The 15,534-nt window shown below is 36.0% G+C and overlaps 1 pseudogene; it reads left to right on the top strand.

Moving 5' to 3' along the window:
- The first annotated feature begins 11,007 nt into the window (after positions 1-11,007).
- LOC110826236 (protein neprosin-like) lies at positions 11,008-13,912 on the top strand (annotated as a pseudogene).
- Positions 13,913-15,534: the final 1,622 nt, after the last annotated feature.

Raw genomic sequence — 15,534 nt, 5'->3', positions numbered from 1 at the left:
TGTTGGATGATAGAAAATGCTTCGTTCAGACCAGAGATAGGCTTTCTTGCCAAGATTTGGGGACGTCAAACTGCCATTTAACTCATTAAGTCCCATTAAGAACATCATTGTGTGATCCCTCTCCTGGTACCAAATGATCAGTTTAAGTTCCCTACATGTGTAGATTGGAATGGGTTCATAATTTATGAGTTCATCAATAAAAAAACTTGATTTTCGAAAAATAAGCCCGTATTGGCTCTTAGTTTTGCATGAGTGCAAATATCAGCTGCTTAGTTTGATACACTCTAGTTGCATTTCGCTCAGAATGTCTTTGTTCTAGTTGATGCCATAGCTGATGTGCTGTTTGGGCATAAATGTGCCAGTCTTAATATCATATGATAGTGAATTCTGTATCCAAATAATCACCATATAATTGCACCATTTTCAATAGATTCGTTGGATCTGTAGGTTGTGTTAGGGTTCCATATATAAACCCTATCTTGTTTTGTATACTCAATGCTCGATCCATAAAAATTTTCCATGTATAATAGTTGCTGTCATTTAGTAGTTCCAAAACAAGAATCGTAGAATTTTGTGATTTATCAAGATAATATGGGCTGTTGACATTTGAGGGGTCCAGGTTTGCTATAGCCAAATCCCTAAAATTTAGGTTCAAATTTGCAGTGGTTTGGTAAGAATTTTGACTCTTCATTTCTAATTTTATCTGATACCATGAAAGAAAATGAAGTTCACCATCCAAGCTATCTAGAAATCAACGTTTTATATGAAAAACAACAAATAAAGTTAAAGGAAAATACCAGATTGTGCAGGTGATCCTCAGTGAGGATGAAAGCCGCAGAAGTGAGTGAACAGAGAGAGAAACTCGGCGAAGGTGGAAGGTGCGGAGGCGAGCGAACGGAGAGAGAAGCTCGGTGAAGGCGGAATGCGCGAAGGTGAATGAATGGAGAAATAAGTTCTTCACGGGAGTGGGTGTGCGATGTATGCGTGTAATAACCTGCAAACAACCAGAAACAAAAAAAATGTAAGAAAACAAAACAAACTAGAAGCTTTGGTGTCCGTCGGTGGTAGTAGAAAAGAGAAGAGAAATTAGGGTTTCTCGGGGAAGAAGATGGGTTTAAATACCCATTATGTCCCCAAGCTCACGTGAGTGCAAACGCACTAGATCACACATTAGTGAACTGGTGCATTTTGGTCATTGGTACTGGGCAAGGTCTGTATAGGCCTGATAACACAATTATTCAAATAATAGGTTTGAACCACTTTCAACTACTTCAATAGGACCCAAACTTAAATCTTCTTTTGTAAAATATCCTAATATATGTCATAGATCTTCTTTTTATTTTCAATATATTATCCTCTAAAATAAATTAAATTTGTAATCTCTTTTTCATATTCAAATTTATTTGAAATTTTTCTTTACCTTTGTGGATACTTCAATTTTTTAAAATTTAGCATTTCATCATCCTCACATAGTATTAAGAGCCAACATTTTTTATTTAACCAAACCCATTAAAGCTAGAAGAAAGAGAGTGTGCAATGACAGCTGGAAAGAGATCATGTTAATCATGTAAAGATACAGAATTTAAAGGAAAATAAATTCATAAATTAAATGCAGAAGCGATTAATAGAGTTAGGGTTTATATTCCTTACACAATAATTTTGAATGCTCAATAGGATTACGAGAATATTCATTCTAGAAGACAAACGAAAATTAGAGAAATAAAACGAAAAGCGAATAACTAAGCATCATAGGACAACCTTCACTACCACTTGAAGGGAGTCCAGATAGTGAACTACTCACAACCCTTTTACTGATCGGGATTTGAATCTTGGTCTTTTTGATCTAAGATAGTTAATGAAAGGATAAACTACACTAGTCCAATAAGAATATCATACTAATTACATATATAGAAAACTGAATATTGGTAAAAAAATAAAAAAAACAACTAATGGAGCCCTTACTTTATTTAAATACATTTGAAACTTGAAAACATTTGTTTAATACTTACCATAATGAGTTTTCTAAAGATAACCTATGAAGACCCATATCCATATCACTTTTCACTTTCACGTATAAGAGAACGAAAAATAATAACTTTCTTTTCTTACCTGCTTGCTGGTACCCTTGGGAGTCTATAAGGGTGTCCCATCTACTCATGAACCTAATATCCAATTTTATAATTGATCGACCGTCCTCATAACCTGTCTGGTAATGGACGTCAAACATTTTATCGCTTCGATACCCCTCTGGTATGAGGGTAAACTATATCTACCAAACCATTTTGGTAAAGGACTTCCTAGTCTCGTTGGATTGAGGTAACGTTCACGGTATAATTTTCTATGTACTGGGCCCTTCTATCATTTCCTTGGGTAACCAGCAAGTCTTTCACATACAAATTTTCATCAACAAACAACCAACAAACTCATACCAATATCTCATATCACATTCACAGATCAATTAAACTACATTCATGTTGATAGTATATGACCAAAATAATCAGATAAGTTGATAAGACTATTGAACTATAAATTAAGAACATGTACTATACGAAAATCAAACAAGTAGGAAAGTATAGAAAAATAAACAGGAAATCAAGACAATTGTGAACTAACCAGTTCCAGCTCCACTAGTAACTTATAATTATTTTTAGGATTTTCTAATTTTTTACAAAAATACAAAATTATACATCATTAAACGTTAATTTACTGTAACGGATAATAGGGTGAGGGATCCTTACTCGGATCGATGTTTCAAGATGTCGAACTGTCTACTACGCTTCCTAACGAGTATCGGGTTCCCTAAATTTTTCTTGTAAAATTTAAAATACTCGTCACATATCTAAAAATACCCTAAAAAATTCAAAATCGGTGTTCAAAACTCATTACGGCCAACTTTGGGGTTCCAACATGGCGGCGGCACCGTGCTCCAGTGCTGGCTTCACCGCCCATGACGGCAGTTTACCTCGACCTTGCCGATTTTGACTAGTTTTAGCCGTATCCCTACAGAAAACTAGGTTGGGTGCCTAGGTTAGTCGAGAAATCACAAAAAAATTGAACCTACCGGCAGGGGGGAACTCCGGGTGCAGCAGCTCCACCGGTTCTCCTTCACGACTAAGGTATTTTCTTCGGTTACCCTGTACAGAAAAGGACGTTGAACACAATAATTTAAAAATCACATTAAACGAAAATCGAAAAAGGGCTCATCGGAGAAATTTTGGAGTTTTAATTGCGGCGACTCCTCCAGGCTTTGCCTACGGTTTCTGATTCACCCGTCATCCCTTTTGCTCCGATTTGACTATAGGGGTACTCATAATCGAATTTCGAGTGGGGACAAGAAATTTTTACCATTTTTGGTGGTCGGCGATGGCTCTGATGCCGCGACAGTTGGTGGTCGACCTCCTTCTCCAACGTCTGGTTCTTCTTCTCCGGCAGGGGCTAATAGATAGGGTTTAGGTTATTGTATGATGCAAAATATTATAACCATCTTGCGTTGAACTGGACCATCCATCACGATTAATCTCATCCATTCGATCGCACCTAAAGAGGAAACGAACCTGGACCATTCATTGTGATTGATCTCAACTATCCGATAGCGCTTAAGGAGAAAATAAATTCAGACCATCCACGTATGGGAGATCAATCCTGGGTCATCTGATCGCAGGGCACGTGGATTGTCAGTGAGGCCTCCTGCGTGGCACCGACGTTAGCGCGCCTTACCACGCAGCGGACTCTGGTTCATCGAGACTTCTGATTAGGCAATTTACGTGGTCGAACTTTCTCTATTTGCACTTTAACCTCCTGTTTCTAATTCTTCTTTTAAAAATACCTCAAGAGCCTAAATTTTTACTTTTTTTTTTTTCTAAAATTATCTTCAATCTCGTCCCTAATTCATTTTTTCTCAAAATTCTACTTAAATAAAAATAAAATAAAATAAATTAATCAATTATTTTAAATCAATAATTAAAGAATAAAAAATTTATCTCAGGTCATTTTTCGGGCCCGGATATTACAACTCTCATTCTCTTAAAAAAATTTTATTCCTCAAATTGGTCACTCTCTTGCTCAGTCGAATAACTGGGGGAACTGGGCCTTGAAGCTTGATTCCAGTTCCTAAGTGGCCTCTTCCTATGTATGGTTCTACCATAGGACCTTGATGAATCCTGATGAATAGAACTTCTTGGTTAAGGAGTACTATACTCTTCTGGTCTACAATGCCTACCGTTACTTTCTCATAGGGTAGATTCTCTTGGAGTAAAAATGGCTCATGGGATAGGATATGTGAGGGGTCTAGATTGTACTTACATAGCATAGATACGTGGAACATATTATGAACTCTAGATAACTCTGGAGGTAGTGCATGTATGTTGGCAGTCGTACCAATCCGGTATAAGATCTCATATGGTATGATGAATTGAGGATTTAATTTGCTCCTCTTGCCAAACCTACTGATCCTTTTGAAAGGAGTGACCTTAAGAAACACTGTGTCACCTTTATCAAATTCCAAATCCCTCATTCGGGAGTTCGCATAGCTTTTCTACCTACTCTGAGCTGTTTAGATGTTCTTTTTGATCTTAAATATCTTGGTTGTAGTCTCTTCCACAAGATATGGGTCGAATAATTTTCTATCACCCATCTCTTTCTAACAGACAATGATCTGCATGGGCGATCATAATGCTTCTTACGGAGCCATACCAATACTTGCCTGATATTTATTATTGTAGGTGAATTCTATCAGATGTAGGTGATCATCCCAATGGCCCCCGAAGTCTACAACACAAGCTCGGAGTATATCCTCTAGTATGCGAATCGTCCTCTCTGATTGTCCATTGGTTTGAGGGTGAAATGCAGTGCTAAGAAACAGTTTTGTTTCCATGACTTGCTGAAAACTACAAAAAAATAGAGAAGTGAACCTTGGGTCTTTGTCGGATACCACTGACACTGAAACTCCATGTAACTTGACTATCTCTCGGATATATATTTTTGCTAGCTTGTCCAAGGGGTTGGTCATCTTGATAACCAAGAAGTGAGAAGACTTGGTGAGCCGGTCGACAATTACCCAAATGACATCATGTCCTGAGCATACCTTAGGTAATCCTATTACGAAATCTATTATGATATGTTCTCACTTCCATTCCGGGATTGATAATGGCTGAAATAACCCGCCTGTGCATTGATGCTCTGTCTTAATCTGCTGGCATACTAGACACTTGAAAACAAAGTCAACCACCTTTCATTTCATACCACTCCACTAAAATTAAGGTCGCATACTTTGATATATTTTAGTATTTTCGGTGTAAAGACCCCGAAAATCCAAAAAGAAATAGATAATAACTTAAGTGCGGAAGTGAAATAAAATGGTTAAGATTTATATTCCTTACACAATAACTTAAGAGTACTAAACAGTATTACAGAATTCACCATTTTGAAATTTAAGTTCACAATACCTTCTGTCTCCATCGTCCTCCACAATCACAGCTCACTAACTCACCTTAATCGTCTCCTCCTTCTCCAACTCTCTCTCAATCCTCGATCGACTACCTCCTTCCATCCCTTCTCGTCTCTTTCTTCTCCAACTCCCTCTCAAATTTCTCTCGGCTGTCTCATCTTTTCTTTCCCTTTTCTCTTCTTTTTTCTTTTTCCTTTCTTTTTCTCCTCCTCCCTTTTCTTTTTTTTTCCTTTTTATTTATACTTACCCTGCTAAACATCACAACCGTCCATTCCATTCCTCAATCCTTTAATCTAAACTGTTGCTTCTTACCCCTCCCCCTCTTGCCTGTATATATATATCATTATTAATATTTATTACTTATTATTTATTTATATTTTTTATACATATATATAACTCAGTTATTACATTATGATCCCTTTAAAAGAAATTTGGTCTCTTAAATTTCGTTATAGTACCTCAAAGAGTTGGGGATAGTTGTTTCTCATTTTGTCCTCTCGTTCCCACGTTGCTTCCTCATCTGCGTGATGTCGTCATTGTATCTTTATCATAGGTATTATCCTACTTCTCAATTTCCTTTCTTGTCGCTCGAGGACCCAGATTGGTTCCTCTTCATAAGTCAGATCCTTCTCCAATGATAATACTTCATACTGTATAATATGTTTCAGATCAGGGTGATACTTCCGTAGTATAGAAATGTGAAATACATCATTTACCCCCTAAACTGCGGAGGAAGTGCTATCCGATACGCAACCATACCCACCTTCTTGAGAATCTCAAAAGGACCTATAAAACGTGGACTTAATTTTTCTTTCTTCCCAAACCTTAACAAACCCTTCATTGGGGACACCTTTAAGAACACATGATCCCCTACTTCAAAGCTTAATTCCCTCCTGTGATTGTCTGCATATCCCTTTTGTCTACTTTTTGGCTGCTTGTAAATTCCTCTGTATCACTGACACCTTAACCGTAGTTTCTTGCACTAGTTCTAACCCGATCAACTGTTTCTCTATGACTTCCTCCCAACATGTTGACGACCTACAGGGCCTACCATAAAGAGCATCGTAAGGAGTCATCGCGATGCTAGTATGGTAACTATTGTTATAGGCGAATTCCATTAGCGGTAGCATGTCCTCCCAATCACCCCTATGTTAATGACATATGCCCACAACATGTCCTCCAATACCTGTATAGTTCTTTTTGTTTGCCCATCCGTTTATGGATGAAAAGCTGTACTAAAACTTAACTTGGTACCCAATGCCTGTTGTAAACTTCTCCAAAATCTAGAGGTGAATCGGGGATCTCTATCTGAAACAATCGATACGGGAATACCGTGTAATCTTATCACCTCCTTGATATACAACCTAGCTAACTGATCTATTGAATCTGTAACCCTCATTGCTAAAAAATGGGAAGATTTAGTTAAACGGTCAATTACCACCCAAATACTATCATGCCTCTTGCAACTCCTTGGCAACCTGGTCACGAAATCCATGGAGATATGCTCCCACTTCCATTCGGGTATAGGCAAAGGTTGCAAAAAACCCCCAAGCCTCTGGTGTTCCACTTTTATTTGTTGACACGTCAAACATCTCGACATATATTTAGCCACATCTCTTTTCACACCCCTCCACCAGAAACTTTTCTATTAATTCTTGTACATATTAGTATTTTCTGGATATATGGCAAATTTAGTGTTATAAGCCTCACTAAGTACTTCTTTCTGTATCGCGCTATCATTGGAGACACACATTCTGGTTCGAAATCTGAGTAATCCATCATTCTGCACACTAAATTCTTTTGTTGTCCCTTGTTCTACTCCCTTCCTGATTGTTTATATTTCGGTATCCACCATTTATCCCTCCCTGATTTTTTAGACCAAGATAGGTTGAGCCCTCAACTAGCCACATTCTTCCAACTACTTTCTTCTCAATTTTGTAACTGTTGCATGGCTTTATGTGAGTCCCACTCAGACACCATCAAATGTGCTAACGTCCCAGTACTTTTTTGGCTAAGGGCATCTGCCACCAGATTTTCTCGTCCAGGATGATACCTAATCTTACAATCAAAATCTTTCAACAAGTCCATCCATCTCCTCTGTCGCATATTTAATTCCCTATGAGTGAACAAATATTGTAAACTTTTGTGATCTGTATAAATTTTAAAAGTCTCCCTATACAAGTAGTGTCGCCACAACTTTAGGGCATAGATCACTGCAGCTAGTTCCAAGTCATGTGTCAGATAGTTCTTTTCATGTATCTTTAATTGTCGGGACCTATCACTCTCCCTTGCTGCATTAGCACACAACCCAGTCCAAGATGAGATGCGTCATTGTACACTGCATAACCTCCTTCACCCAACGGAATGACCAATATTGGGGTAGTAGTAAGTCTTCGTTTGAGTTCCTGAAAATTGCTTTCACACTTACTATCCCACTCAAACTTCACACTCTTTTTGGTAAATCTAGTAAGGGGTGCTACAATACTCAAAAACTCTTTGACAAACCGATGATAATATCCAGCTCCAAAAAACTTTTAATTTCTGATATAGTATTCGACCTTTCCCACTTTACCACAGCCTCTACCTTTGCTGGGTCTACATACTCCATTTCTCGATACAATGTGGCCTAAAAATGCTATTTGATCCAGCCAAAATTCACATTTGCTGATTTTTGCATATAACTTGGCTCCCGAAAGTATCCCTAAGACTACTGTCAAATGTTCAACATGTTCTAAAGAATCCTTCGAGTATATCAATATATCGTCTATGAAGACGATCACGTAATGGTCCAAAAGAGGTCTGAACACTCGATTCATCAAATCCATGAATACTGCCGGTGCATTCGTTAATCCAAAGGGCATCACCAAAAATTCATAATGTCCATACCTCGTATGGAATGCTGTCTTTGCAATGTCTTCTGCTCTAACCCTCAACTGATGATACCCAGAACGTAGATCTATTTTTTAAAATACTTGTGCTCCTTGTAATTAATCAAATAAGTCGTCTATCCTCGGAAGATGATACTTATTCTTTATTGTTACTTGGTTCAAATACTGGTAATCAGTACACATTCTCATAATTCTGTCTTTTTTCTTAACAAATAGCACCAGGGCACCCCATGGTGATACACTCCGTTGGATGAATTTCTTATTCAATAACTCCTGTAAATGCCTACTTAGTTCTAGTAATTCTGATCTCACCATTCGGTATGGAACTTTGGAGATTGGCTGAGTGTTAGGCTGCAGTTCTATAGTGAACTCAACATCTCTATCTGGTTGTAGTTTTGGAAGATCGTTCGGGAATACATCCGAAAAATCTCTCACTACAAGTATCTCCTGTAGTGTGGGTCTCTTACTCTCATTCCCTATCAAAGGCACATACAAAACTTTTAACTCATACATTTATCAATTCAAAACTACTCTGTATAATGCCTTAAAGTAAAATATATTCATTTATTTATTTTCTCCATATAGCAAAAGGCTCTTCGTTAGGGATTCTAAATACCACTCTCTTATGAAAGCAGTCTACATGAGCATATTGTGCGGCAAGCTAATCCATACCTAAAATTACATCAAAGTCTCTAATGTCCAGCAAAATTAAATCTACCTTTAGTCTTCTCCATGCTATTTCTATTCCATATGACTTAAACATTACATCGGTACGTAAAGCGCCACTAGTTGGCATAGATACTACAAGTACATGATTTAATACCATTGGTTTGGCTTCTATTTTAGATGCAAACATAGGTGATATAAATGAGTGCGTGGGCATAAGGTCAACTAAAACTTTAGTAGGAACATCTAAAATATAAAGTATACATTGTATCACTTTTGGAGTCGTGGCTGCCTCCTGGGCCGTTATGGCATATACTCGACCATGAACCATCGACCTACTGGCTCCCTGGGCAAGGGGCAATCACGTATGAAATGCTGAGTACTGCCACACCGGTAGCAGCCTCGACTACCACCCATGCACGAGTGGTCTCCATGATTCTTACCGCACCGCGCACAGCTTGTATTGTTTGAAGGTATCTGATGGCTCGATGTTAGATCTTGTACCGTCCTCTGCCTCTTCTTTATTTGGCCGGATGAGGGTGGTGGTCGTCTATAACCGAAAATTCCTCTGTTATTCTCAGTGTGTTCTTTATACAGTGTCTCTACCAATTGCGCCTTCTCCAACACCATTTGATAAGTAGGTAATGCAAATATAGCTACTTGGTGATACAACTCTGGCCTCAATCCCTTCTCAAACCTGAGGTTGAAGGAAGAGGAAGAAAAAAAAGAGAAAAAAAGTTAGGATTTTTCTTCTGATGGGCTTCGAGCCATGGATTAAGGTCTGCATCCAAGCGGGCCCAAGGACAGACGGGCTTGACTCGACCCAGTCAACCATCAAACATTAACTTTCTTGGGATCTTTTTTTTTTTTAATAATTTGCGATGTTTTTTCTCTTATATTTCTCATGTTCTTTATTATTCGGACCAAAAAATCACTTACACCAATATAAAATAGTAGGTTGTGCTGATATATTAGAGAGATGGACAAGCATGAGATTTTAATTATTAACTACTAAAAATCACATATGATAACATAATTCCACGAGAAAAATGAATATTGTAAATATTTATATTGGTGTAGGTGATTTTTTAATTTTACCTGTTGTAAATTTACAATAAATTAATTTAATTGGGTATTGAAAAAAAAAAAAATTAATGACTTGTATTTAATAACTAGGTATTAGTTTATTGAAAAGAGTTCTAAGTACATATAGATATAAATTATTGATATCTTAAAAAAAAAAAACACATCCAACACTCAAAATAAAGTAAGTACATTCCAGCTGTTTTTAATGTGATTAGAATTTTCTAAGAGTAAGTATGTCGTTTTGATGAATTACAGTTTAATTAGTATGTTATTTTTAATTAATTTGGGTTTAGGACTTTTAGTTAACAATAGATATCAATGAAATAATAATTATTGTTTAATCACATGTCTCTACTTTTTATGCTTCACTTAATTTTAAATATGAATTATATATATATATATATATATAAAAGGACCAATCGCATGGCGTATTGGGCCCCACTAGTGAACCAAACCTGACCATTGAGTTCAAATTTCGAAATCGGAACCACGAGAATCAACACTTCCCACCTTTCGCACAAAGACAATCAAAAGAAAAAGAGCAAGATCCAAACAAATTATAAAAAATAAATATGACTAAAATTAAACTTATTTTAACAAAAAAAAAAAAAGTTTAAAGAACAAACTTCACACTAATTAACCTCTTTGTAATTTTTTTGATGAATTATATGAAAAAAAAATCTGATTTATATACTTAAAATAGCAGGTTGTGTATGTTTTTCTTTTTCTTTTTTTTTTTTTTTGAAAATGAATTACCCACTTGCATTAACTTGAAAGGTATACAGCAATGTCTAGGATTATAATCTCCCAAACAAGGAAAAATTGGATACAAGTGTGCAGCTTTTGCTAAAGCATGGGCCATCCTATTACAATGCCTTCTTGCCCCACTTAATTGATATGTTCGGTCTCGTTGCCAGCAAGGATATGCAGTCGGCAACAATAAAGGCGTATTCTGATCCATCTTCCTCCCAAGCTGTGAGCGCGTTGTAAACTTGCTGAGCGTCAATCTCCACAGTGCCTGGTCCCCCAATTTGTGCAGTTATACATTATAGTGCCCCTTTCCAACCAAACAGTTCCGCTTGTGAATGCCGAACGGCTGCCCTTCATGCGACTCGTGAATGCAACAGCAACTTCCCCCTCTGAATCACGGACGATTCCACCATACCCAGTCTCGGACACAGTCTTTGGAACACTACTGTCAAGGTTGCACCTTCAGGAGCCCTCCTCTGGCGGTATCCACTGCTGGGGATCATTTGCACCTTCTTGCTGTTGTAAATACTCTCTGTTGCGGACAATCTGGCCTTGCTGCCATTTGCACCTCTTCATGGTACAACATTAAATTTCATGCAGGTCTGGTTAATTTGTTTCCTGAACTCCTCTCTCTCTCTCTCTCTCTCTCTCTCTCTCTCTCTCTCTGTGTGTGTCACGAGGACAATGCTTTTGACCCCTCTTGTTAGGAATTAAGGCTTCCAAGTCCAAGAGCAAGAGGGGTCAAATTAGATATTAAGGCTTTTTACAGGGACCTGAAAGTAAATTCATTATTATTTAAAAAGCCCTGGTCTTTGTATTCATATCATCGTCACCCACCAAAATCATCTTTTCCTTCATTTCTTCTTCCTTTCCTTTTCGTCTCCGTAGGCTCCCTGCTAGGTGCTGCCGCTCCCCTCATCTCCTGCCCCTTTTGGTTCCTCATTTGCTCTGTTCTGGTGCTCTCGGCTGTGCTGCATGCGACTGCGTGTGTATGTATATATATATATATATATATATATAGAGTGTGTGTGTATATACAAATATTGAGTACTGGATTAAGAGAAATTGAACTCATTTGGGCTGATACTCGGTTCAAATATTTTTTTAATTTCAGTTTCGATTTGCTCCGATCCGGTGTCGCAGCGTTGATGAGGCCTTAGAATTTTTATATTACACTCATAAATATTTTATGTTATTCATGATAGGTCTAATATACTTAATTAGTGTTTATCATGGTCATCTTCAACAACTTTTGGAGGGCTTTTGCTATTTCAGTTCATAGCATGTCACCTCATCCTCAACTACCTTTTTTAGTCGAGAGCAGAATATCAAAAAACCAACAAGATGCAGAATTAGATAGAGAATTTGAGCTTGTTAATAAACCAGCAATCAAGATTATAAAGGTTTATTTAATTTGATCAATATTTTATATTAAATAGCTTAACAATTTTTTTAATTTAAATTGACTTGAAATATTATTGTTATTTTTAAATATATGGAGACGCATATGGATGTGTAGATTTCTACAAACAACCTGCTTTTGATCATCCTTCTCTTAGAAATTATATGTACAATTTACAGGTTTTATATCTTTTCTTTTTTCTTTTCATTTTTTAATCGTCATATTATGTATGTCCACATTATAATATTTATTTGATTTTTTTTTTTTTTTATCCTAAAGGGATAACAGGACAAGATTCTAATTAGTAGCTTTTGGATGTCCACGAGGTACAGTTCCTACAAGAAAAATTACCAAAAAGTAATTTATCAAAGTTAAAAATCTTACTCAGACATATGCTCCAAATGTAAATATGCTTACTTCTCAAAGCCCCGGAAAACATGTGACTTGTTTTTTTAATACATAAAAGATACCTACTTTTTCATATTTAATGGAAGTTATATAAATTTTATTTTTAATTTTTTTATACAGTATGCTGTTATCCAAACAAAAATTGATAAAAAAAAAGTATTATGGAGCTGAAATGTCTGCTGGTGCATATAATCTTACTGTTCGATCTTTCTAATTTACTTTAAGTCGAATTTACATTCAAAATAATGAAGAATACATAGGAGCCATTTGGACAATAAGTAAGCCACACGATCTTTTGGTTTTTTTTTTTTTTTGTATGTGGGATTAAATTTCAAAGTAATTCCTTGATTGAACATAATTGATCAACCTTTTAAATGTATATAATAGTAACAAAAACATTTCTATTTCTTTCTTTTTGAAGTTATCTATGCATATACATCTTGTTATCTTAAATCAAACATAAATGGAAGGTTAGCATTGATTATTATTAAATTTTTTTCTATTTTATAGAGATATTTATTTTTTTAAAAAAAGATAAATCCACATCTTTATAATGATACTCGAGTTCGACTATTTATTTATATAAATGTAAGTTGAATTGTCCATCTTAATATGCATCAATTATTAAAAAGAAAAAAAAAAATTATTAAAATGTTTATTTTTGTCACTTCAGACAGGTGGATCTCAATGTTTTAATTCACTTTGTTCTGCGATAATACTGGTTCGAAAGGACATACATCTTGATCTTCCTCTTCCCAAAATTTTTAGATGTGGTTTAGAAACATGTACTTATAAATTCACAATTTACCGAGTAAAAATATGAATATATTAATTTAATAATTATATATAATTTGTTATTATTTTTTTAAATTGAGAAATTTTTTAATGTTAAATTAGGATGGTGTATCTGGAAATTAGTGGCTGGCGTATGCAAATGAGGAAATTGGATTTTGGCCATCACAAAGATTTTCATCCTCAAAGAATTTGGCTACTCACATGAGCTGGGGAGGAGAAGTATTTAGTCTACCTAACATACCTTGCCCTCCAATGGAAAATGGTTACTTTTCGTGGGGCTCCAGTCCTCAAACAAATGCAATATGTTATAAAGTTAAAAGTATTAATGAAATTAATCACCTTGTTGATACTGTGGATTCAGAAGTGTATCAAGATAATAACCGAAGATATTATGTTATGGATTTAGGAATATCTAAAGAGCTTGGTCGTGCATTTTTCTATGGTGGTCCTGGAAAGCTAAAAGAAAACTAACCTTTCTTAAGACTACTTTATCATGTATTTATCTCTTCTCTCTTGAAATGAAACTTTAATTGTTGAATTGGGTAAATATTTTTTAGTATTTTCCTCCTATTTGATCATTAAATTTTCAATTGTTGTAATTAAGGAGTCAATTTATTAATTTTTTACAAAAATAATCAATTATCTTATATATCAAAATAAATAGTTAAATTAAGTATTAAACTACTTAGAAGAAATATTGTACTTATATTGACCAAAAGACCACTCCCCAACTTAGACAAATAATCATAAATAAGTTTTACCAATGATTATCTATTTGTTATTTGGAATCAGTTTATTAAATTTTTTTGTAGGAATATATGTACATATGTATATGCATTCAAAAAAATCGCAGGCTCACTTATGCAAAGTGAAAATGGAGGTAGAACAATTTCGAGTGAGTGGATACTCTGAGATAGAACAAGAAAAATTGAATTTAATTAATTTAACTTTTAAGACTTTAGAACAATTAGAAAATTACAAAAATGAAACCATTTAGTTTGAACAACATAGAGTGATTAATCAAGTCCGACAAGTTTTCCAACAAGTTTTACAAGGAGTTATAAGAACTCTAAATAGTTGTTTGAGTAACGAGTTGTATTTATGTACCATTAATGCTAAATATTGGTATGTTTCGGGCGATGAAAGAAATAATTGATTACTCTTTTAGTTTTTTTACTTTAGGCATTATTTTTTTTACTTCAAAAAAAGAACTAGGAAGTACTCATGGTAACCATTAGAGCCAAAATTAGTAATATTACCCATATTGAACAATATAATAGAAAAGTAAATGTTGTAACTATTAGTTCCGTACTTCAAGTAGGCAATGACATCACTAGTATTTATTGTCTTGATAAAGTAATGGCAGGTAAATTAGTAGGGTTTAAAAATGGTACAATAGACATTGCCCGAATTTGGAATCAAACATTGTTGGTGTTGTAGTAATGGGTGATGGTTTGTTAATACAAGAGGAAAGTTAAGGAAGAATTGTTCAGATACCCATAAGAGGCTTATTTAGGTCATGTTACAAATATTCTGACTAAACTTATTAATAGTTAAGGTGAAATTTTAGATTTTGAATCTCAATTAATTGAATCTCCCGCTCCAGGTATTATTTTGAGACATTCTGTTATGAGACTCTTTAAATATGATTTATTACTATTGATTTGATGATCCCTATTGTAGCACCCCGGAAAGGAGGAAAAAAAAAAAAAAAAAAAAAAAAGGGGGGGCCACGTCAGCAGGCTCGGTCAGCAGTCCCGGCCAACCAGGGCCTGCCACGTGGTAAGATCGCGTCACTCCGAAAGGAGCCACGTTGGCGATCCGCGTGGGTGCGATCCGACGGCCCAGATCAATCGCGCGATCGGACGGCCCAGATTCAAACGCACGGACGGCCCAGATTCAATCAAAAACGAACGGCCCAGATTAAAACGAAATGAACGGCTGTGATCAAAAGGCAAGGGGTTATAAATAGAACCCCCACACCAGACCACAAACCCTAGCCGCCAGCCGCTCGCCGGAGAAGACGAACCAGAGGCCGACCGCCGCCACCCGCCGCCACTCGCCGCCGCACCGGGGAAATTTCCGACCGCCGA

Source organism: Carica papaya, chromosome 6, assembly GCF_054855325.1.
Source record: "Carica papaya isolate Zhongbai chromosome 6, ASM5485532v1, whole genome shotgun sequence".
NCBI lineage: Eukaryota > Viridiplantae > Streptophyta > Magnoliopsida > Brassicales > Caricaceae > Carica > Carica papaya.
Note: the sequence above shows the minus strand (reverse complement) of the source record. Positions and strands in the feature narration are given on the sequence as shown.